This window comes from Lemur catta, unplaced genomic scaffold (assembly GCF_020740605.2).
Source record: "Lemur catta isolate mLemCat1 unplaced genomic scaffold, mLemCat1.pri scaffold_202_ctg1, whole genome shotgun sequence".
Taxonomy (NCBI): domain Eukaryota; kingdom Metazoa; phylum Chordata; class Mammalia; order Primates; family Lemuridae; genus Lemur; species Lemur catta.
Genome location: NW_025423818.1, coordinates 1 through 26,013, shown reverse-complemented (window position 1 = coordinate 26,013; position 26,013 = coordinate 1). Strand labels below are relative to the sequence as shown.

Here is a 26,013-nt window from a genome sequence, read left to right as displayed (position 1 = left end):
TTCAGCTCCTTATGAAGCTCGACAGCCCATTGTCCAGCCTGAGGGACCCTCGTCAGGGGGCCCAGGACCCAAGCCCCTTCGGCACCAGGCATCCCTCATCCGGGTAAGTGATGATATGGGGTTATGCCAATGAGAGAGTGGAGACAAGCTTTGGAGTTTGGGGACATGGCTTTTTGATGAGCCATCTTTTTCACTGCAAGGAAGTTACAAAACTACCTCCTTATGTAAATACTGTGCTTCTTGTTCTGTTGCTTGTATATTTTCCTAAATATTTTCTTCTATGTATGTTTCTATCCTTTCTCAGTGTCTCTAAAGTAGGCTGGTTCTTGATCTTTAGTATGTCTAAAATGCACTTCTACCTTCATCTACCTAATCATTAGGCACCATCTCCAGGAGAGCTTCACTTTTTCTAAGGCAGCCTGTCTTGTGTCCGCCTTATTCTTTATTGTTATTTGTTCAGTGCATAGTTAACTGTTTTCCATTTGTTTTGTGCCTCCAATTATGTGGTAAACTTTTGGAAGGCAGAGGTAGTTCTTCTGTATTCTCTCTCAGTCCCTAGGCCAGTGCTCTTTGGGGAACAGTTATTTTACAAGTGGCAGCAGCTACTGTTTCCTAAATGTAATAGATACAAAAGAAATATTAGGGCAAAAGCACAGGTGACATCTCAGCTTCTCCTGGCTACACCACAGCTTAGACATTTTCAGCTTCCCTTTCTCCAGTGTTTTCCTTTGGATAAAGAGCTCTTATTTTTTTTCCTGTGTCTGCAGCTATTGTCTTGTGTAGTATCTCTGGGTCCTGTACCAGGGAAATCATATTTTCAAAGAAGTTTGTGTGTGTGTGTGTGTGTGTGTGTGTGTATGTGTGTGTGTGTGTGTCTACATGAGAGAAATTACCAAAATCTGGGTTTACTATTTGACACTAAAGACAAGAGGAAGTGGGGTGGTTTGTATAACATTTCAATTGTATAACTCAGGAAGAAGAAGCATTTGTGGGCAGGCAGTTCTACTCAGCATAGAAGGGTGGTGTCAGATACTCCCATAAAGAAGTGGGCTGCTAGTCTGAAATGGAATAAACAAAATCTGAAGAAGGTCCAGGTGTTCACTGAATACCTTCTGGGGATGGGGTAGTGTGTTAGACTTGGTGCAGAGGTTGGTCCTATTATAAGAAGGTGCTCTGTGTACAAAGAACTTTCTTAAGATAATTTAGCCATATGCTATGTATTTATATTAACACTTCCTACAACCATAAGATCTAGATCCTGCTGTCTCTATTAGCGTAGATGAGTTGACTGTGGCTGAGAGAGATCAAGTAGCTGGTCTAAAGTTTCATTCATAACTAGTAAGTGACAGAGCCAGAATTTGAATCCAGGCCCATCCAGTGTCAAAACTTGTGCTTTTAAATACTTTGCCCTACAATAGAGTCCCATATTCTGAGGAGGCCAAGTTCTAGAGTTGCTGTATAAACAAACGTGGGGTGCAGTAAAAAATATTCTCATATTGGAAAACCAATATGCCGTTCGCTTCTAAGGGCCAGTACAGCCCAGTTTCACCCCCAAGTTGGAATAGACAGTTGTTTCTTCAGCTGAGCCCCAGATGTAGCAGTTGGCTGCATTTAGAAATCCTGCGGTACAAAAATATGTGCTTTTAAACACAAGAATCACACCCACCGTGGAGTGATGTTTACATTAGGAAAGGTATTGAAGGGACTGGGATTCATCCCAGATTCTTCGGGGTGTGCCGTGCTATAGAGATGAAATTCTGAATGGTTAGAATGATGGTCAAATAAGCAGTGAGTCCTGAGCTTCGCAGTGGTAGGAACAGGCTTGCCAGACCCCTTCTACCCAGCCCCCTGGTTGGGATGGCCATGGGTGCTCACTTGGATTGGTGCCCTGTGACTTCTCTTCTAATCTCTAGGTCCCCTTTCTGCTGACACACGTGCTTCTTGAGCTCTTCAGTCAACTGATATTTAGTGAACACCTCTTAAGTGCCAGGTACTGTGTGGAGAATACAAAAATGAGGTATAATACTAGCAGTTGCTGCCCTCATACAGAGATTTTGGAGGAGATGGTCATTGACCAAACCATCACAGAGTAAATATGGAATTATGATATGGGATGTGAATACAAATTACACTATGCTTTGAGGATGAAAAATGAAGGTGGGGTGTGACCCAGCCTTGAGGGGCTGATCAAAGAAGGCTTCTAGGGGAGAGCAACATTGGAGTTGAAATGAGAAGGATACAAGGGTGTTAGCCAGGTGAAGGGGTGGAACAGGGGAGCAAACAAGAAGATAGAGGGAACCGCATATACAAAGACATTTTCTGTGTGCCTGACATTTTATGCACATCATCTCTTTCAATGCCCATAGCTGCCTTATGAGGTAATTACTGTTATCCCATTTCTCACATGACAAAACCTGACATTTAAAGACCTTATTTAATTTGCCCAAGGTCACACCTAAGAAGTGGCAGGGCTGGAGTTCCAACACCGGACATGATTGCTCGGTCTCTGGCTCAGGAACCAGATGAAGGGTGATGTCATTTGTTGAGCTAAGAAGCCCCGGATGAAACACTGGCATTGGGGAAAGATCATGAGTTTGGTGTTGGATGTCAGGAATTGAGCTTTTGAGATAGCCCAGAGGAGGTGTCAAAGAGTTAGTAGGTTACATGGGTCTGGAGCTTTGGGGAGAGCTGATGCTGGATGGACATAGGTATTTGACAGCAATTGGCCATCATAAGATCTCCTGGTATAGTCCAGAAAAAACCGGATAGATTCTCGCCCAGGTCCAACCAAACTCTGTGTGACCTTGGGCAAGTTCCTTCTCTGTTCTGTAACATGAATGACTTTGAATGAATTTTACAGTCCATTGTAACAATCTGCAACAGTCTGATTGTCTTAATGTTTGTTTGGCATCAGTGGAGTCCCCCCCATGCCCCCCGTCTGGAGCATGGCCTTCTGTTTAAGAGGAGAGCAAGAGGCGTGTCTCGCCCAGGTAGCAGTCTGTGGTTTTCATGGCTGATGTGTTTTTCTTTCGTCAGTTCTTAAGTTTCCTTCTTATGCCTGTTAAGTTGGTTTGGCTGGACTCCATGTTCCAGAAAGCAAAATGCCAACCTGAATTAGTCATGTAGAGGAGGGGATTTGAAGTGAAGGTTCTTGGTGGTAGGGGATTAGTGTTTATTGGGCATGGTGCTAGGCTAGGCTGGGGTGACTAATTCCCCTCAAGTTGCCATGTTAATGTGCTGATGGCAATCTTCTCTCTCTCTTCTAGCTTCCTCTCTGGTCTTGTATTCAAGTCCTTACTGCCAGGTTAGAAAGGCGCATGACCTCTGAGTCCTGGAGGAGGCTTTTAGGGACCCCCAGCCAGTGCTGTTGTAGCCCATGGACTTGGCATTTTAGAGGTGCTTATGCCAAATTCAGTGCCCAAAGATTGGGATGATTGGTCTTTTTGCTTACTATTTTAGGAATTTCACTTTTTTTTGTTTGGGTATTAGATTTTTCCCTTTGAAATTTCATATATTAATACTAAGCATATCTTGTGTTGGTGGAATGGTTGATAATGGTTTGTAAAGAAGTTATAAGTCTTATTTCCTGCTTCATCAGTTATGTGTTTAGAGGTCATTTTGTGGTTTACTTTTCACAACTTATTGCAAACATCTAGATGGTGTAGTCATTTGTAATTTTGCTGGCATAGGATTGAGAATTGCACCTTCTGCTTCCACTATACTCCACTGCCTCTGCTTTTGCCAGGGTTGTTAGCAACTACCTTTTTTGTCTTATTTGACTTCTTGGCAGCTTTTAAAACCGACCACCTTCTTGAAACACTCTCATCATTTGGTGTCCGGGATGCCAGCTCTCCTGATTTTCCTCTTGCTTTTATGGCGACCTCTTCCTAATCTTCTTTTTCAATCCTCCTTCTTCTGTCTGCCCCTTACATGTTGGTGATCCCTGGGCCTGCTTCTCATTCTACTTACTCTACCTGTAGGCTACCTGGAGGCTGATGACTACATAGGTCCCCCTGCCTGACGTCTTTACACTGTCACTGTCAACTGACATGTCTTTCCCACAAGACCATCTCTCACCCTTCCACTCCTGGTTCCATTCACCCATCAGCACAGGCCAGAAGGCTGGTCATTGTCTTTGACTCCTCTCTTGTTTCCACCTTTTCTTTTGAGACAGTATCTCACTCTGTTGCCCAGGCCTAGAGTGCCATGGCATCATATTATCATAGCTCACTGCAACCACAAACTCCTGGGCTCAAGTGATCCTCCTGCCTCAGCCTCCTAAGTAGCTGGGACTGTTAGTGTGTGCCACCATGCCTGTAGAGATGGGATCTCGCCTTGTTGCTCAGGCTGATCTTGAACTCCTGGCCTCAAGCAATCCTCCTGCTTCTACCTCCCAAAGTGCTGGGATTACCAGTGTGAGCCACTGTGCCTAGCCTCTCTCACCCCTATGCCCATTCACTTACCAAGTCCTGGCCATTCCACTTCCCAAATAACTCTCTTGTCTGTCCATCCCTCTGCACTTCTTGGTTCAGGCTGTTATCCTCTGTCACTGAATCTATTATATTAGCCTCGAATGCTTTCTTCTTGCTTCCACTCTTGCCTTCTTCCAATCCGTTATTCTCATTGCAGACAAAAACAATCTTAAAAACACAAATCCGATCATCCTGTTGACTTGAGTGAAACATATCACTCTCCTCTCATGCTGCTCAGCATGTCATCTGTGTTCCTGAACATAGCCCCCGCTTACCTCTTTGGTCACACAGCTCACTGCTTCTCTCCCTCCTCACTCTGGCCGTGCAAAGCTGCTGGCCGTTTCCCATATGGTCAGCATTCTCCGCGTGCAAACCTTACTCTTCACCCCCGCTTTTGCCTTCTTTGTTTTCTCTTTCGTCTCAATTCATCTATGCGTTTTCCCCCATTGAGAACACGAAGTGTGAGTTTTCTAATCTTTTCTTATACATGTGATGTCTCCATTTTTTTCATTCTTAAAAAAAGTAGTTCACTGCTCATCTGTTCATTTATCCGCGAAACTCAGCCAGAGGGATGGGAGACTGATCGTTATTGGTTTCCCATCTCAGAAGCAACCAGGGTTGCCTGTTTCTTTGGTATCATTCCAGGAACATTTTATGTATATACTAGTGAATACAAATCTTAATATATATATAAAATATATGCATGCTGGGTGCGACGGCTCACACCTGTAATCCTAGTGACTTGGGAGGCTGAGGCAGGAGGATCACTTGTCACTGCACCTCCAGCCTGGGTGACAGAGTAAGACCTCATCTCTAAAAAAAAAAAAAAAAAGTCTGTAACTTGAAAAATGTTTATTTCACTAAGTTGTGTCCTTTCCTCCTGCAGTTTCACTCAGTCTCAATTTCTTGCCATGCCCCCTCCCTGGACATAACTGTAGGTACTTATGGCCAGACACAGATTATCCTTGTGTCATCTTGGAATGGCTCTCAAGAGAAAAGGCAAGTGTGTAAAAGATGGTGAAAGAAACGAATATTCCTGAGGCTCTGTTGGAGTGTTGTTGGCTTAAGTCAGAAGAGAACTGATAGTCACCACAGTAATTTGTTCATTCTAAGAGTTTTGATGGAGATAGGAGGAAATAATCTTTCTGGGAGGCTGATATGGCACTGAGAGAGTTCCTTGTGCTATGAAAGATATGTTATGGGGAGACTGGACCAGGATGCGGGGAGGATAAGGAGAGCAAGGATAGAGCATGGCTGAAGGATTGGGGTGGGATTGAGTGAGGTGGGTTAGAGTGGAGTCATGAGAGAGTTGGTGCTCTGAGTTTGGAAGAAGAGTAAAGCAGGCAAATGAGTGGCACGTGCTAGGCACTGTCTCAGCCACTGATTCTCTTACCTAATACTCAGCTCAGGGAAGTGACCCATGAAGCAAGTCGGGCCCACCGGGGTTCTTTTGGGGTTCAGGATTCTTTACCAAGGCATCATTTGGCATGCGTGTGTGTGTTTGTATGGGTTTTCAGCAGGGTCTCAGGCATTCTCTTCCTTCCTTAGTTTTGAACCTTTCCCCTCTACCCTGTGTGACAGTGCTGACCTTGCCCCTGTGAAGTAGCCCTGTGGCTGCTTCAGCACCATGGCGCTTCCTCATTCAGTTCTTGTGTTTTCCTCCACTCCTCACATCAGTTGGCCCCTCAGGCTGATGATCCATCCAAAGAAACACATAGGCATGTGCCCACCTAATGGTGGCCCCTGCCTCACAGGGCCACAGTGACAGAACTCTAAGGTTTTGGTTGCTTGTTTTAGATTATACAGTGAAAACTACAACTGTTATTTTTTTGACTCATGGGTTGTGAGCGTTTGAACATGCTTGTTCATCAGAGGAATTTTTTAAAGATTTAAAAAAATATGACAAAAGTTCAGAAGATACAAAAGGGCACAGAGTGAAAGTGTCCCTACCACCGTGCCCCCAACTCCCAGCCACCCATCCCAGGAGCAGCTAATATGACCCATTTCTTTTGTATAGTTCTACATAAAACATTTTACTTTATTTATTTATATAGTATTATATATGAATATTCTATTCATATACAAATGAAAATAGGTATTTTTGTATATGGTTATACGTAATATATGCAAATATATAGTTCCACCTTTTTATACATATGGTAGCATACTATACATCTGTTGTGCAGTTAGCATTTTTTACTTTACGTTTTAATAACATTCTATAGCAGTACATAGCGTATTTCCTCATCTTTTTTTTTTTTACAAATGCATAGTATTTCATTGGTGTGCATCTTCCATAAATCATTTAGCCAGCCCCTTCTGATTGCCATCTAGTACTTGCAATCACAGCATTGTTTGCAGATATATAGGATCAGTTACTAGAAATGAAATTATTGGGTGAAAATGTCTACACATTTGTAATTTTTGATAGCAGTTTTCAAGTTGGAGGTGGTAGCAATTTATGTGCTTGCCAACAATATATGAAAATGTCTATTTTCTTGTACCCTTGCAAACACAATGTGCTAACAAACTTACAGATCTTTGCCAATCTGATAGGTAAAAAATGATATCTTAGTGTAGTTTAATTAGCATATCTATTAGTGAAGTGGAATATCTTAGGTTCATGAGTCATTTGTATTTCCTTTTCTATGAATTGTTTTTTCATATCCTGTGCTTCTTTTTCTTTTTGTTTATTGGTGTTTTCTTATTGGTTTGTTGTTATTCTTTTTTTTTTTTTTTTGGAGACAGAGTCTTGCTTTGTTGCCCAGGCTAGAGTGCCGTGGGATCATTGTAGCTCACTGCAACCTCAAACTCCTGGGTTCAAGTGATCCTATCGCCTCAGCCTCCTGAGTAGCTGGGACTACAGGTGTGAGCCACCACGCCTGGCTAATTTTTTCTATTTTTAGTAGAGATGGAGTCTTGCTCTTGCTCAGGCTGGTCTTGAACTCCTGACCTCAAGTGATCCTCCCGCCTCAGCCTCCCTGAGTGCTAGGATTGCAGGTGTGTGCCACCGCGCCCTGTTTGTTATTCTTAACAGTATGAAACCAGAAGCTGGTATCACTTTTCCTTTGGACCAGAGAGATACTGTAGAGTGTGTGTGTGTGTGTGTGTGTGTGTGTGTGTGTGGAAAACTGCTGCTTGAGTGGTTGAAAGGTGGTCCTGGGCACCTGAGGCCATTGAAGGAGGTTAGGGACACCAGCTTCTTTTCATTCCTTGAGAACCCCAGATCTACCTGCAGTGGGGATTTCTTGTTTATAAATAAGATCGTGGCAATGAAGTTGAGTTACTTAGTTTATGTTAGAGATGGTAAATGTCAACACTGTGTGCATGTGTTGACCTCTCAGTATTGCTTAGATAGCTAAGTTCCCATTAACTGAAATGGGGGCTGGCGGGGGGGGGGGCGGGGGGGGCGCGGGGGGGGGAGAGAGAGAGAGAGAGAGAGAATGGGTTTGATGCATTTTATAGGTATGTATGTGCCTTCTTCTTGAGATCTTGTTTAGCAGATTCGTTCCCCATTTTATGTCAGGTCCTTGCTGGACTTTTACACAGTCTCCTAAGGGGTCAAAGGTTGGTGTGTCCTCCATGTGTTTTATTTCATTGAGTCTACTGTAGGAGCCACAGATGCCTGAATGGGTACTGGTACCAAAAGGAGGTCCTAGTTTTCATAGCCAGCCTCAAGCCTCCTGCCTACTTATTTGCTTCACCTGCTTATAGTTCTTTTTCTGATTTTCTAGCCCTTACTTTTGAGGAAGGAAACATTTTACTTCCTTCAATTCAACTGATACTGAATTTTACTTTTCTCAGTGTAAATCTTTTTTAGCTGTTTCTTATTGCATTCCTCAGGTGCTAACTATGTACCCACACTTCTCAATAATTAAAGAGATGTTAATTGCATGCTTTCTTTGCTAGCAGGCACTTCTACTTGAAAGGCAAAAATGTTTTGTGTTACACAATGAGAATATTAAAGAAATACTGGATTATTGAAAAGAAAGATAACTCCAGGAAATAAGAAGAGGGTACCTGAGATAGAAATTGAAAGATGTTTTTGGGAAAAAGACATTTATTCAGAAACTATTAGGACTGATTGGGGTGCTGTCTTAAGGCTTTGCAAAATTCATGCTTAGACATGTAGGCTATGGAGGGAGGATGGTAAAATGGTAGGCTGGTCCACACTGGAATTCTAGCTTTGATTTAGTGTATTTCAACAGATTGGTTAGACTATTGATGAAAGCAAATGAGCACATTTTATGTGTGGTGTCAGTGTGGCTATTTTTTCCCACAAGGTATGGAGAATTGCATTGAAGGCTTATGGTGGCCTGAACCTTTCTGGTAATAGCTCGGACCTCCATTCATTTCATAGACAGGAGTGCCTCTGATTTAGCCTCTCAGGTTTGTAGCTGAAAACACATGATTGAACCTCTGGTCCTGGGGAGTACTTTGTAAATCTGGAAAGGAGAGTGGCATTTGTTTCTGGCTTATTCTTCAGGACTTTTTGGTCTCAGTTTTACACTGGGCTGTCAATATGGAAGCCTTCTTTACAGTGCCACCATTTCAGCCCCTAGGCCCATCAGTATTTTCCTTGATCTCAGGTGAGCAGGTAGTGTTGTGCCCCTAGTTGCCTGTCCCAACAATAGTCACTGCCACCTGAGGTGCTTATTTGCTCCCTGTGTTGTGCTGGTCCCTTTCAGTCCTCCCAACAGTCTTGCAAAGTAGGTATTACTTACCTCCTCCATTTGTCCATTTGGAAATACTTAAGTGCCTTCTGTAAATCAGCCACCATGCCAAGGGAACACTGAGGACTACACAGTCCTTGCTTTCAAGACACTTGCAGTCAAGGGGGGAGGTAGAGTCAAATCAAATGATTCCACCTGTACATGTAGAATTGCAAACCGACTATTGCCCTAATGGCAAGGGAATACACTGGTAGAGTATAACAGAAAAATCTGACCTAGGGCTAGCAAATGAGGGAAGTCTTCTCCAAAGACATGAGCTTGGGCTGAGCTATGGAGGGTGTGTAGGAGTTAAGCAGTTAAAGGAAGGGCGGTGCTGGGAGGTGAGTGTTTCACATAGAGGTAAAAGCCTGGACAAAGACCTGCCTTGATCAGGGTTAATTGTGAACAACAGGATCTCCTTTGGCTAGTTTAAGCAAATAGTGATTTATAGTAAGGAAGGCCTGAAGATACACACTGTATTCTGTCCTTGCAAGAACAATTCCCCAAATTCCACTGCGGAGCTAGGCTGCTGAGAGAGCTTTGCCTCTGGCACACACAGAAAGCTATAGCATTAGGAAACTGCTGCTGTGGCATCAGCTCCAGATCCGCATCACACATGACCTAGACTAGCCAAAGGAATGTTTTGTTCCCTGCCTCTTCCACCGTGTCACTCAGTTCTGAATCAGTCTTCCATGGGCGTATTTGTGGAACCTAAGTCCCATCTGGAATTCTAGCAGCAAAGGTGTTTGGACAGTAGAGTTTTTAGCTAGCCAGCCTGTGTAGTACAGGGAGTTGTGCTAAGAGAGAGTGGAATGGATGCTGAGTGAGCCAGTCTACCATGTTTGGCATAGGGAGTGGACACATTTGGAGAACTGAAAGAAGGCTACTGTGGCTAGAGCCTGGAGTGGGAGGGACATGAGTCTGGGGAAGGAGTCAAGGCCCTGTGGGCTGGACAATCACCTTTCAGGTAGAGAGCTGATGGCTCAGGAGTTAAGTTACTGGTTAGTAAGTGACCATCTCAGATTGGAACCCGAGTCTGTCTGCCTCTGGAACCTGTGCTCTTTTTGCACCTCCAGTCAGTAACCTCATTCTCCAAAGCATTCCTTGAATTCAGCCTGAGTGCTGGTTGTGTTTGTTTCCCATCTGAGCTCAGGCTGCCTTGAGTGTGAAGGGGAGGACGTAGCGGAGTAGAGACAGGCAGCCTTGACCTGACCAGCAGGGACGGGGGTGGGAATGTCATTGGGAACGTCATTGCACTGTTAATGGAAGTCTGCAGCCTTGTCAAAGTCTCCTCTTATTGCTGATTTCTCATTTTCTTCTGGCCTTGTCCCCTAAGCAAAAAGAAAAATCCTGATAATCATGAAGGAAAAATGCCCTCTGGAGCAGTAGATCTTGGCTCCTGATAGAAGAATTAGAGACAGTGGTTACTAATAAGCATTTCTTATGTTAATCAGAATAGTGTTAGTGCCACATACTAAAATAACAGTAACAGTAACATGATTGAATACCTGTATTGTATGGCTGTCTCTAGGATTCTTTCATCATGTGAAAACGTGTCAGATGCTTACATGTAAAAATTAAGTGAGTAGTAAGATAGTGCTCTGTCCATATGATTTAATAGTTCACCAGCCAAAATCTAAAACTAAACTAGGTGACAGGGAGGTGGGTGTAAATATAGCATGGTTATAGCTCAAGCTCAGATTCTCAATCTGCAAAATTGCTGCAATGATTTATGCATTGCAGTGAGATTCTTTCTGAAAAGGAGATGCTACATTTTTATAGGATGGATGAATAGATAGAAAGAGATAACTACAGAGCTTGATGATCAAGCGTATATACTCTGTACTCAGTTCATATTCTGGCTTTACTATTTACTAGGTGTGTGGTCTTAGTAAATTACTTCCCTTACCTAATGTTCAATTTGCTATTCTGCAAATTGGAAATAATGGGACCTACCTCACAAGGTTATTGTGAAGATGAAAATGGATTGTATGTATTAGGTACTTGCAGTGCCTGGCACTTAGCGAAGTAGTAAGTACATGTTACCTAACATTCTTCTATGTCTATGGTGATAGTTTTAAAAATTTAGCTTATCTTAATCAGCAGCAACTGTGAGTTGCCCATTAGGCTCAAAGAAATTCCTACAGTTTGGCAATCACCCTTTTAAGCTGTTGAAATTAGATCCCTAAGCGAGTTTGGTAATATGTGGTTAAAGGCATCTTTGTGGGTTTATTTCCCTGAAGAAACAGATAAGGTTAAGTTGCTCTGTTAGGATTTAATTTTAACTAACTTTTTTACAGAGAAAACCAGAAATTATTTATTGCAACTTCCTGTGAATCTATAATTATTTCAAAATAAAAAGTAAAAAAAAAAAGCATTTTTAAAAAGCATTTTTAAAAAAGTTCTCTAACTTCATAGGTAAGGGAGATGGTCCAGCCTGTACAATGTTGGGTAACATTATTTGATAAATGCATATAAAGTTTAGATTTTGTCAATATAAGAGAGCTCAGGTTAACCCTTCTGTCTCTGGACTTAGATTGATAATTTGTCCAATCATTTTTTTTATTTGTTCACTAATTCAACAAATACTTATTGGGTGTTTCCAATGTGCTAGACACTTTTCCAGGCACTTGGGATATAGCAGTGATCGGGATAGACAAAATTTCCTGCCCTCATGGGCCTTATATTAATATTATAGTGGGAGTAGAGTGAGTGACAGAGCATCAACAAGATTTATTGAGCTTAATATAGAATGGTTTAATGTTAAAACAAAATTGCTGATCTCTGTCACCTTTTCTAGCTCCTTTTCTTTATTCCTCATTTAACAGTTCCCCGACAAGTTTATCCTAGCCCTCGACAAGTTTACCCTAGCCCTCGTTTCTTCTTTTTTTAAGAGATGGGGTCTTGCTATGTTGCCCAGGTTGGACTCGACTCCTGTCCTTAAGTGATTAAGCTGGGACTATAGGCGTGTCTACTGTGGCTGGCTCTTCTTTTCTTTTTAACTCTGCATGTCTTCCCTGGGAATCTTCTTCAAACCCATGAAAGATGAACCTATATTAACCAAACATAGAAAGACTGCTATAAAAATGAATGAACATTCTGTTCCTGTAGATAGTCTGCATGGACAATCCAGTTAAAAAGTTTGGACTCAAAATGGTCAAATGTTGGCCAGGCGAGGTGGCTCACGCCTATAATCCTAGCACTCTGGGAGGCCAAGGCGGGCGGATTGTTTGAGCTCAGGAGTTCGAGACCAGCCTGAGCATGAGCGAGACCCCGTCTCTACTAAAAATAGAAAGAAATTATATGGACAGCTAAAATATATATATAGAAAAAATTAGCCAGGCATGGTGGCACATGCCTGTAGTCCCAGCTACTCGGGAGGCTGAGGCAGAAGGATCGCTTGAGTCCAGGAGTTTGAGGTTGCTGTGAGCTAGGCTGATGCCACGGCACTCACTCTAGCCCGGGCAACAGAGTGAGATTCTGTCTCAAAAAAAAAAAAAAAGGTCAAATGTCATTAGGTGGTCAAATTACAAAACTAAGGTAGCCCCAGGCTTCCATCTCCAATGCAGGACTGGCTATGCCATTGGGCTGGGGCAGATCTTCTTTTCCTTTGGGCCTTGCTTGAAGGATAGATTAGTTGGGGAATAGCTGCTATAACAAATACACCCCACATTTTAATGACTTACCGTAATAGGGATATTTCTCACTCATACACCAGTTTGGCAGGCGCTTTCCTCCCCATGGTCATTTAGGCACCAGAGCTCCTTCCTCTATTCAGTGGAGAGAAGAGAGTAGAGGAATGCCACAGGGTACTAGTTCTACCAGGAAGTGGTATAGGTCACTGGTACTCACATTGCAGTGGCTACAACTCGGTCACATGGCTGCATCTAACTCTAAGGGAGGCTGGAAAATGTCATTCCTGGTTGGGCAGCCGCTTAGTGACAGCTCTATATCAGGCATGGTAAGTGAACTATCAGAGGACATCCACCATAATCCCACATATCGGCACTGCCATCACTTGCCTCTATGTCATCCTTTTTTCTCAGCCCCTGACTGACTGATTCCCATGATCTTTCTTTAGGCAGATTAATACTCACATGGGCTATAGTGTAGTCCTACCAGCCTGTTAGCCCTTCCTTTCTTTAGAGTAACTGAGTCTTCTCACTTCTTTGCTCATAAGATCATGTTTTGATCAGCGATTGCCCTGTGGAAATCTTATTTCCAAAATATTTTTGGCAGAGGAGGTGTGGGCTTGGTATGAGTTTTTGCTACTCCAGATGGTTTGTTTACTGAGGCATCAAAAGGACACTGTTCTAAGATCATTACACCCTCATAGGTGAAATGGCTGAACTGTAAGGCAGCATTTATAGGATGCCTCCAGGGTGGGATTATATTCTGAGCAGAAATGTTCTATGGTTGAAACAATATACACACCCTTTTAAAGTTCTCCCTGACAATGCCTCCTGCAATTCATATTTTCAGCTTTGCTTGATTTTTAAGATAGTTAAGGGGTAAATGTCATCTTTTGGGAATTTATTAATAGTATTACTTTTTAATGAGTCTTTCGAAGTCTCTTTCATTATAAACAACCTGTTTTCCCCGGAGATAATAACTTGCAGTGCCAAATATTTGCATTTCACTTGAAACAAAACCAAGTGGTTGAATGTTTTAAATATAAGCAAATCTAATTCTCCTGTGTCTAGAGAAACTGTATAATGAACCATATGTATGTAGCTTAAGCAGACAGATGTGGAAGATTTCTCTCTCTTTCTCTCTGTCCCCCCTTTTATTTTTTATTTTTTTAAAAAAATACTGGCAGAACTCAAAATTGGCACCAAGTGGCAAATATCTCTCCCCAGCCAACAAAACCACTGGAGCTGGAGCTGACCTGGGGGGGAGGCCTCTTAGGGTGCGTGCACAAGTGGGGCTTTTCCTGGTTCTGGCTTCTATGTGGAAGGCTAAGGCCCACAGCTCACTCCCTCGCGTTTGTCAGTGCCTTCAGCCTTCCAGATTAGCTATTCTCTCTTAGGTGGCTGACTTTGCAGATCTTTGTCCAACAAGTTGTGTCGAGTATTGTGGTTGATTTTGGGGTTGGTTTGGAGGAGATGGGTCTGTGTGTCTGGGTCCTGTAGTGAGGTGGCCCCTAGCTGCTGACAAAGAGGTGCTGAGCTACTATCCTACTGCTGGAAAGAGCCTTCCTCCGGTGGTGGCCACATGGCTTTTTTTCCCGTTTCCTTTTCCTCTCACAGCCCTCCCTACCTCTGGGCTACCTTTGCCTCTAGCTGGGGTCACTGATATGGCCTTAAGTGGTTTTCCTGCCCTTCATCTTTCCTGTCCATTCTGCTCACTGAAGTGATCTTTCTGTAATTCAAATCTAATTATTTGACTGTCCTATTTAATACTTACCTGTGCCTCCGCGTTGTCTTCTAGATACAGTCTAAACCCCTTAACTTGGTGTACCTGAGCCTTCATGACCTGGGCCCTGCTTTCTGCCTGAACCATCTTAGGCACCCCCACCAACATCTCCACTGCACTGGCTGCCTGTCTGTCTATAATGTAGCCCGAGGGAACTCCTTTCAGGGGATGTCCATTTTCTGTTCCGGTTTGGTGTCTTTGCAAATGCTGTTCCTTTTGGCTGCCATGCTCTGCATGTCCTACAGCTTTGCTTCTCAGACTTGGGTGTCCTTTGAATCACCCTGAGGGCTTGTTAAATCACAGATTCCTGCCCCCTCCCTCAGACTTTCCGATTCACTAGGTGTGAAGTGAGGCCTGAGTGTCTGTATTTCTAACGAGTCCCTAGGTGATGCTGAACTGGGTGGTGGGGGGACCACATGTCGAGTAGCGAAGCTCTAGGGTGCCCTGTCTTGTCAAAGCACTTACCTTACCGTTTTGAGATTACCTGTTTGTCTTTCTCCCTTACTGGACTCCAGGCTTCCTGGGAAAAATAATCTGTTTGCCCATCAGTGTATCCCTAGTGACCAGTATCTGGGATATTGTGTTCAATAAGTATCTGCTGAATGAGTGAATGAGCAGGTCACTGTTTATGCAGTGAAGTTCAAATCATTTTGCTTCTTGTAGTGGATAAGTTTTCTTTTGGAATATTTCAGCTTAATGGTGTGTGGAATGTCATCTACTCCTTCCATGTGCTCTTATCTGTCCTTGAAATACTCACTTAATGGACATGGAACTTGAGAACTCCCATAGATATCAGACCATAGGTGAACTATAGGGAGACAGAAAGGCACTCCTTTTGATAGATCTGACTTTAAAATATGAAAATGGACTCATAGATTTTCTTCCACTAAGAACATCACAGAGCAGTGTTTCCACATCTCTTACAATATAAGACATACACCTGACTTACTCGAGCCTGTCAAATGGAACTCAGGCTGCCCTTTTAGTATCTGTGATGTACCTGCTAGGGGCTGTAGGTGGGACAAAGCAGTATCTGATGTGGCTCTAGCCCCCCAGGTTGAAACCTGGGTGAAGAGATTTAAAAACACTTGAAATGTTTGAATGTATGGTATTTACCAAGAATATAATAAAGGTTCATGTTTTTAAAGATGCTCAATTCACTTGGTTTATTAAGTCAACTTAAAACATATGATGAGAAGCAAGGGGAAGGAGATGGGGCTAGGTTAGCACACTTGGTGCAAGCCAGTGGAAGGACTGCACTATGTATGGGTTATACAACTTTCATATGGCCTCTCCCTTTGTCTTAAAGCCTTTCAGGTTTTAGGGAATAGGAACTCTCTTTGCCAGCTTAATTTTTTCTTGAAAAGGAAGATGTGGTAGGATTCTCATGGGAATCCAAGAAATGAAAGCCAAGGAGTGGCCTAGTGGTCCGTAGGGGTGGGAGTCCTTGGCTGTTCATGCTTGTTCTGCTGTTAGCAGGCCTTGCCCTAGCTGCCTGGAGTTTACTTCACAGTCCACTTAGCATTCAGCTGCCAGCAGCCTTCCTTTTTTTTTTAATTTTTAAAAAGGTATGAAAGCGTAAACTTTTTTTTTTTTTTTTGAGACAGAGTCTCACTCTGTTGCCAAGGCTAGAGTGCCATGGCGTCAGCCTAGCTCACAGCAACCTCAAACTCCTGGGCTCAAGCGATCCTCCTGCCTCAGCCTCCCGAGCAGCTGGGACTACAGGCATGCACTACCATGCCCGGCTAATTTTTTCTGTATATTTTTTAGTTGTCCAGCTAATTTCTTTCTATTTTTTTAGTAGAAATGGGGTCTTGCCACTGTTCTCAACTCCTGAGCTCGAACGATCCTCCCGCCTTGGCCTCTGAGAGTGCTAGGATTACAGGCGTGAGCCACTGGGCCCGGCTACCCCCTACTCTTTATGTCGCTTCTCCGCCTACCTCACAGGTTCTGCTGATCCTTGGCTCTGGCTCCCTCATAACTGTCAGCCCCACCTGGCCCTTACTGTACGTCATGGCCCTGCAGCGCATCTGTTTAGGGTCTGCTTTCTCCCTTGTCGATCTTTATATTTCTTATCCGCATCCCCAGGAATGAGCATCTGGCCTAAGTTGTTCATGTAAGAGAAGAGCTTTCCATGCCAAAGCATCCCAAAGGCCAGCATAGCGTGTGCCTGCTTGCCCTTACTCCAACTCTGTCAGGTGAGACCCTTTGTGAGGTGGGCCATATGGCCGACACATGGCTGCCAGGCCCGCCCTTGTAGCAGAGTGGGGGAGATGGGCAGTGCCCTCTGTCATGGTTGTGGGCATGGCAGGTACACTGGCCCAGCAGAACTTGAGGAATGGGTAGGATTTGCACAGGCTAGGATCAGAGGAAGAGAGTTCTGGGAAGAAGACACAAATCTGACCCAAGAGGAGTGAGTATGTGGGGAGTTGGCAAGCCTGCTGAGAGGAGACTGGGCTACCAAGGGTCCTGAAGGGCCAGGTGGACGGGGTGGAATTTTTTATTAGGCAACAGGTCATCTCTGTAGGCTTTTAAGCAGATGAATCAGTCGCCCTCTCCTGTCCATTTCTGTTACTAGAATAGACTTGAGACCTGCTAAGAAGCCACTAACAGCACGTAGGAGTGAGGTGATGTGACCGAGAAAATAGGGAGCAGATGGTCATGGGCTTAGAGAAAGAGCAAACATGGCAAACATGGGCTGACATCAACCACCTGGATATGGCAGCCGTGTCACCAGGAGGGAAGGAAGAGATGTATTTCAGGGGAGTAGCAGCTTCCATGTCAGAACCAGGGAATGAAGCAGGGCCCAATACCCAGCATGGAGACTTCTGTGCCTTCATTTGCTGGGAAGTGGCGGGACAGAGCTTTTGACCTGCATCCCACCTGCTTCATGAGCCATCTCTGCCACCTAATTGTTCACTACTCCTAAGTGTCTGGTCTTGTATCTCCTGCCCATGCCCAGCTTGTAGGTTCCATTGCTCCAGCTTTTTCTGTCAGTGCTGACTTGGAACACAGAGTTCTCCATATCATAATGTGGCCAGTAATCCAGTCCAGTTCAATCTGACGTCTCTTCACCCTGTGTTCTACTCGGAAACCTGGTCAGACATCTGGGTTTGTTCAGAAGTGCTGCTAGGGCATGGCTTTGGAATTTGGTGGGAGCATTTTGTAAAGTTGTGTGGTCTGGTGGGTGCTCATATGAACTTTTGATCTTCCATGCTTTCTTTGTATTGTTTATTTGTTACTATAATGATAAGGGGTTTCTGAAAAAAAACTCAGACGCAATCCGGTTTAAAAAGTCCTGATATGCAAGAACCTGACTTCGAACAAGAAATTTTTAAAAAGGGCTGCTATTTGCTGCCTGCAGGGGTTCACTAATGGATACGGGCAAGTCCCTTAAGCTCTCTGAGCCTTGGTTTTCTCATCTGGATAAAGGATAATAAGTAATACTTGCTTACCTCTCAAAAGTCTTGAGATGTTCAAATGAGGTAGGAGTGTGTGAAGTGCTTTGTAAATTTCAAAGCACGGTGTGAATTTAAGGTATTAACTGGTGGATGGTGACTTCCTGGACATTTAAAAGTGGTTTGATTTATATTTAGTAGAAACTTATCTATTATGAAAGTGATAAATTTATTGTAAATTATTAACAACCATATAGCTTTCAACTTCTTTATGTAACTTTCCTTCTGAGTAAAGCACCTAGATGTTTTCCTTAAGGAATAGCCTCTTTGTTGGATGCATTCTCACTCGGCACTTCTGGGAATATCCATTCTACAGGCGGTATTTCATCTCATTGTCCTGGCCCTCCCAAGGTACTCTTTCTTAGCCCAGGGTTTCAGATGTCAAAGTAATAGATATTTTACTTCAAAGATGACATCTCAAGGTTGTATCACAGCTCACAATTTTATAGTCTCCTTTCTTCTCTGAACATTGTTAGAGGGGAGACAGGTGTTCCTGGGAAGAATGGATGTGTGGGAATGGTGTGTGTGGGGGGGTACAGTCGGGGTGGGGAAGGAGATGGCCAGCTGTCTTTTCTAGGGATAGTGGGTAGAATGCCCTCCCAATGATTAATTCTTTGACCATGTGTTCAGAAGCAGGCAACTTGATGGCTCTTTAAAAGCAGTAATACCCCTCCCTTTCTTCCTAGTCTCCTTTTGTCCTAAAGCCTTACCCTTCTTGTGGTCACCTCTTGGTTCCATGAAGGTGGCCCTAGGCAAGTAGCACGTGAGTCTTAAGGTAGATGGGAAGGATGGAACAAAGGCCCAACTCCTCCCATCACCTACATTTTCCCTTCTTTCCCTAATGCCTACTATAGCTTTGTTTTCTCCTGCACTAACTACTCTGGTTTTCTGAGCTCTTAAAATCCTCAAATTTGACTTGCACGCCCTCTAGTGACAGGTATGATGCACCCCTTGTTACCCAGTTTGTGATACCTACCATGACAGCTGTTCTCACCACCCAGCTCTATTACTAAGCCTTATCCGCAATTCACAAATGTGGAATGAGAGGCTCAGTGGTCCTGACTTATCCTGACTTACCACTCAAGTAGGACCTGGGGATGTGGGATTTCAATCCGAGCTTTTGACTCCCAGATTTATATGGTGTAAATGTGACAGAACAAAAGACGATGTGGTTATAGCTGTTTAGTTTTTTTTTCCCCATAGTTTAGAAGAATACAGATTATTTTATTATCCATTCAACCAATCTGAAAAGATCAAAATGTGGGGGATAGTTGATGATAAGAATGATAATTTTTTTTTAACCCTTCCTTCATCACACTGGAAATTTTTTTGGTCACTCACCAAGTGTTCAGTATTTCACACTGAGTCCTGTTGACAACTTTGGGGACTGCAGAAAAAATTTAAAGTATGATATTTGCCCTTAAATTTATGTTCTAGTTACAGTCTAGTTATGAGGTGGTTACATTTATTCCCCTGAGGAAGAAAAATTAAGTGTAATGCATAATCGTTTTTATTGGTGTTTAATTTTTCTACTTCATCTCACTAAAGACAGGCTTTCTGAGCATTTGCTTTTTTAAAAATTTATTTTGAAGTCCTTTTCAGTGGAGAGAGAACTGCAGGATAACAGCAGCAGTTACCCTGACGAACCCTGGAGGATAACAGCAGAACAGCGCGAGTACTATGTCAATCAGTTCCGGTCCCTGCAGCCAGACCCGAGTTCCTTCATTTCAGGTAAGAACCTGGGCTCCCCAGGCATTGTTCTCATGGGAAAAACAATCGATGTCTTGAGAAACAGTTCATGCAAAACGAATATGGCAACTTTCTGTGATTTCAGTTTGTTTTCCTCTAAGGTTGAATTCCTTATCAAGTATAAGCCATGCAGAAAAGAAGTTGGCAATGACATTTGGAAAATTGGTTCTGTTTTAAAGGGGTTAAATGGGAATTTGAGGGGAACCCTGTCCAGACTTTGCACCTTATTAGTTGAAATACTTCTTGGAACAAATGAAGCACCAAGGGGACACCTTTAATTGCATCCTCATTATATTAGAATTAGAGCAAGGAGGGAGGATGGCCTTCTAGGAGTTAGTGTCATAAGTCTCCTTATCTTATATTTGCCTTCAAAGTTCAAACTCAGGCTCATTTTCTTTGGCTCAAATGTTTTTTTTTTCCTGTTCTTTTTCTTAGAGAAATTAAAATGGAGGAAAACTGGCCAGCATTTTTTCACATGTCAGTTCTGAGTTGTCTTTAAATATATGTATTTTGGTTGAGTTCTTATGTAAAATTCAACCTGAGAGGAATTGATTTAATTCCTGTGTGCCTTCTTTTTACCAGGCTGAAGACTAAACAAACAGTGAAATAGTAGAGTCTGGCAGAAACATTCATAAAGCTTTCTTTTTGTACTTCAATTTTGAAGAATAGCCGTATGTCGTTGATAATTGTAATCTGACATATTGAAGTTTGGACTAAGACTAGTTTTCTCTTGTGAAATGAGATGTGTAATCGAAATATAAAGGCAAACATCATTTACCAATTGGTGGTAATGGCTTTATTGAAGACAAAATAGTGTAGATACAATAAATTAATGATGACATCATGATTTAAGAAGCAGAAACCCAGATTGCACGTATTAGCCACCTGCTCAAGCGAATTTCTTTACAGTGTGTGCAGATATTTAGCCAAACATGAATAGGTACTTGTTAGAAATGTTTTTATTTTCTTTTAACTTTTTTATTTTGCAGAATTTCAAATGTAGACACAACTAGATTGGCTAGTATAACAAACCCCTATGCACCTATCACATAGCCCCAAGGATTTTATCTATAGTCATGCACTGCATAATGATGTTTCTGTCGGTCATCGACGAACCTCATATATAGTTATGGTCCTGTAATAATATAATGATAGAGCTGAAAAATTCTTATTGCCTGGTGATGTGGTAGCTGTCATAATGTTGTAGCACAACATATCACTGACATGTTTGTGGTGATGCTGGCACAAACAAACCTGCTGAGCTGCCGATCATATAAAAGTCTAGCACATACAATTATGTACAGTACTTGATAATAACAAATGACTGTGTTAGTGGTTTATATTTTTACTATGCTACACTTTTATTTTAGAGTATACTACTTCTACTTATAAAAACAAGTTAACTGTAGAACAGCCTCAGGCAGGTCCTTCAGGAGGTATTCCAGAAGAAGGATTGTTATCATGGGAGATGACAGCTCCATGCCTGTTAATGCCCCTAAAGATCTTCCAGTGGGACAAGCTGTGGAGGTGGAAGACAGTGATATTGATGATCCTAACCCTGTGTAGGCCTAGGCCAATGTGTGTGTTTGTGTTTTAATTTTTAATAAAAAAGTTTAAAAGACAAAAAAAATTCTATGAGAAAAAAAATCTCATAGAATAAGGAGAAAGAAAATATTTTTGTACAGCTGTATAATGTGTTTGTGTTACAAGCTGTGTTATCACAAAAGAGTCAAGAAGTTAAAAAAATCAAAAAGCTTATAAAGTAAAAAAGTTATGGCAAGCTAAGGTTAATTTAGTATTGAAGAAAGAAAAAAATTTTAAATATATTTTGGTTAGCTTAAGTGTCCAGTGTTTATAAAACCTACAGCAGTGTATAGTAATGTCCTAGGCCTTCACATTCACTTACCACTCACTCACTGACTCACCTAGAGCCATTTCCAGTCCTAAAAGCTCCCTTCATGGTAAGTTACCTACACAGGTATAGCTGGCCAATGGGCTTGGAAGACATTTCTGACAAATATTTGAAAAGGTGGCTGCATTGGTGGCCAAGAGTCACATGTCAGCATTATTTCCAGGAGGCTTTTAGGGAGAAGGCCCATTGATTTTTAGGGTATTTTGCCATTGGTCCTTAATAATCTGGCAAAAGAAAATAAGTCTGCTTTAAGGTCCATTATAATCCATTGTTTCAAGGTCAATTAGAAGATTTGTGATTGTCATGGAAAGTCTTTTGACTTTATCAATTTAGAACAGAGCTTGGGGCTTTGATTTGAACTGTTCGACTGTTCGTTGTATTAGAATTGAGGTTTTTGAACCGTGAAACTGTGTTGAAAGCTGAAAGCATAAAAAATTCAATCTCAGTAAGGTCTAATGTTTCAAGTACAGCTGGGACTTACAGTTACATAGCATGTGAAATGGAATGATTGCCTGATTGCAGTTGATATTGATGAATTTACAATGAATAAAGAAAGCTTCCTGGATAAACTTCTCAAAGAGCCAGTAAGAAATCTTAAATCTCACTAAAAATCTTTCCCAAGATGTCTGTTTATCACTGTGTAGTGGGATTAATGGTGTTCATTTTCTTCTTTTTGCTTGGTTTTCTACCATGGCTGTGTATTACTTTTCTACTGGAAATTTCTATTTGAAATTTGTCAAATTTGTTTGAAATTCATCTTTTTAGTTTTTAGTAAAATTTTGCAGATTTTTGGTAAAAAAAAGCAGGAATGAATTTATATGATTTGCATCTGTCATGATATTGTGTTACTGCTTCTTTTGCCCTATTCTAATTTACATATTCTTTAAAAGTTGCTCATCTGTTGTTTTTAGTCCCATGATTCATAGTTGCTTTGAGGAATAAATGTGTTTGTGGTTAAATAGTAGAGATTGCTGAATGAAAAAATGGCGATTCATTGGGATATAAAATATAAAAGCTTCTCTAGATAAGCAATTAATGGTTTATTAAACAATGGCTCTTGACAGGTTCTGTGGCCAAGAACTTCTTCACCAAATCAAAGCTTTCCATTCCAGAACTCTCTTATATATGGTAAGTACAATTAATTCCACATAATATCATACCATCATTCATACATACCCAGCGTTTAGCTCCTACCTTTGTATTTTTTAAAACCCTTAACTTTTGAGTGATTTTTTTTAAACAGACTTATAGTGAATAGAACTCAGATTCTCATTGCTGTGAAGATACTATATGAAAAGCACAGTGAACAGTGCCTGGCACGTACTAAGCAGTATAAGCGTTAACTATTATTTTTAAAGTAATTTCCTAATTATCATCCCCATCTCAATCCCTTTTCAGTCTAGGCAATTTGTGGACATAGGAGACTTTCCATCTTGTAGATTTTATTTTCAGATTTTTCTACTCGATGTGCTGCAAGTAACCAGAGGACCTTGAAAAACTATTCTTTATAATATTTTATAAGGCTGAGTGAACAGAAGGTCCAGGAATATTTTGGAATCAGGTTAAACTTGACTATTCTGTCTGCCCCTGAGCTTTGTAAATTTGGCCGGTGTTTGTCAGCGGGGCCTAATTCAGACTTGCAGCTGTGGCATCCACCGCACCTTGCCACAGCTCTGGGCTCCAGAAGGGCTGTGCCAGGATGGATGGTTCAAATGGCTCTGTTTGCATTATGAAAATGCTTGGTGCCGCTGTAAACTCCCGGCTATGTATGAGCTAGTTAAGACTGGGCAGGAGATCATACTGCTATAAATATATAACTAAAACATTGGACTATTCATATAAAGCTTTTTGCACAAGGATTTATAAAAATTATGATAGGATTAAAAATTGCTTGTCATGTTTTGTGCATCTTACTGGAAAAAACTATTCCAATAATCCTTGTGCATGCCAGTGTATCTGGGATTCTGAGGTAGATTTAGGTTCTTCAACAATATACTCTGGTATAACATTCCCCTCCCCGCCCAACGAGCCTTATAGTAGATTTTAAAGCTAGGAAAAAAATAAATTATCATTTTGAAAAGAATACAATCTGTTTTGGCAAAATTCTCAGTCTTAACATTATCAGCATGAGGCTTCCTATCTTTTTGTCAAGACGTATCCATGAAAGCTAAATGGTATTCTTTCCATCCAGCGTTTGAAGCAGTTCCCTGACTCCTCACCTTGGGAGAACTGCTATTTCAGGGCCGGCGCATTCTAAATTGGAGAGGGGGATGTGAATGGTCCAAAGGAAAGTTATGCAGCTTACCTTAGAAATGTTTTTTTTTTCAAATAGTAACACCTTTCTAGAATAATTTTGTATAAGTCTTATCTCTGTAATACTTGTCTCTGTACACCTAAGAGATGGTTGAGCTTTTGGAGTCTTAGTTACTTAGTTCTTTTGTGATCAGTAAATAGATCTGTGCCTTTTAGTGGGAAATAATGACTGAAATAAAGATAAGCTTTTTTAAGACTCTCCCTTTTATCTTTTTTGTCTTATCTGGTTCCAGTCTTCCTTATTTGCTAGTTTTATCTTAAAACATAATTCAATCAATATTTATTGAGCTTACTTGTATTTTCTCCGGGGGGAATTCTCAAGCAAAGAACAGTTTGATACAAAGATTTACATGACTTGAAAAGTTCAAGGTTTTCCTTTAAAGCTGAAAAATGAAGCGTTTATTTCTGTGCTCTGAGTAGACTGCATAATAGCTGGGACAGCTATAAAGTGGCTGGGGCCACCCTTTCTTTGCCTGTTTTAAGCATCAAGTCTGGGGCTCTCCACACCATGCAGCCTGCATTTACTGAATGACTGTCAATTAACTGCAATTCCAGGCATCTCTTTTCTTTTTGTACCATAGTTTCTTGTCCCATGTCCTCAGTTTTGTGAAATAGACCAATCAAAGAACCTGAAGAACTGAAATTTTTATTTACAGAATGCTACTGATGCCAATGCTGTCAGTCAGCATTTTGCTTCCTCTTGAGTAGCCCCCTGAAATTTCAAATGGATTTGGCCAGGAGGGTTTGGGGATGCTCCAGGGCCATCACTAGAGAGCCTGGGAGTTGTGTTTGCATGTCTGGGCCGAGTAACTTTCCTCTAAGTCCCACAGTAGGTACTCAAGACGTTTGTTGTTATTTAGGGAGCTTAGTGATGCTGACTGCGATGGAGCCCTGACTCTGCCTGAATTCTGTGCTGCGTTTCATCTCATTGTGGCCCGGAAGAACGGCTACCCCCTGCCTGAGGGTCTGCCTCCCACTCTGCAGCCAGAGTACCTACAAGCAGGTAAGTCCCCATCATAAATGGGAAACCTTAGGCATTTTCTCTATAGGCCTTATGAGAAACTTATGTTTCTTAAAATGGTGTCCAGGCACTTTGGGGAATCATTGGTATCTACAGTTACTTTTCTTTTTTTTTTTTTTTTTTTGAGACAGAGTCTCACTTTGTTGCCCGGGCTAGAGTGAGTGCCATGGCGTCAGCCTAGCTCACAGCAACCTCAAACTCCTGGGCTTAAGCGATCCTACTGCCTCAGCCTCCCGAGTAGCTGGGACTACAGGCATGCGCCACCATGCCCGGCTAATTTTTTCTATATATATTTTTAGTTGTCCAGATAATTTATTTCTATTTTTAGTAGAGACAGGGGTCTTGCTCAGGCTGGTCTTGAACTCCTGACCTCGAGTGATCCACCCGCCTCGGCCTCCCAGAGGGCTAGGATTACAGGCGTGAGCCACCGCACCCGGCTACAGTTACTTTTCTTTAACTGATATTAGACTTTCACATCTCATAATATGAGTAATAGGGCTAATCTGGGTAAGTGTGACTCATATGTTATTCTCATTCTAGTACCATTCCATCTAGTATGATGGATCTAGAAAAGGCCTTAGATTATCTCTAATCCCTTCCTCATGATGACACCAGACTCAAAGTGGCAAATGTCTTATCTAAGTCAGTCTTGGGGTTGCTGACTCTTTTAAATGAAAAGTCTGTCATTTTCTGTGTTAGGTAGTGAGGGGGTAGGGGCTCAACCAAAGGGAAGATACCAAGCTTGTGGCTGGTGCTAAGTGACCCATCCTGGGATCTTCTTCAAATGCCTTCATAAAATATCTGAAGGGAAGAGTTCAGAGAGCAAAACCTACTAATTTATGCACTTGGATTTTGCTAGTAATAGCTGCTTTGAGCCCATAGCTATAATTGCAATCTTAGAGAATGTTCCATGTGCTGATGAGAAGAATGTATATTCAGTAGTTTTTGGGTAGAATGTTCT

The 26,013-nt window shown here is 42.0% G+C and overlaps 1 long non-coding RNA gene across 1 annotated transcript; it reads left to right on the top strand.

Moving 5' to 3' along the window:
• On the top strand, window positions 1-25,035 carry LOC123629688. Its single transcript, XR_006732155.1, has 4 exons — window positions 1-103; window positions 19,650-19,788; window positions 22,783-22,846; window positions 24,892-25,035. It is a non-coding gene; the product is annotated as an uncharacterized LOC123629688 (long non-coding RNA).
• The last annotated feature ends 978 nt before the right edge of the window (window positions 25,036-26,013 follow it).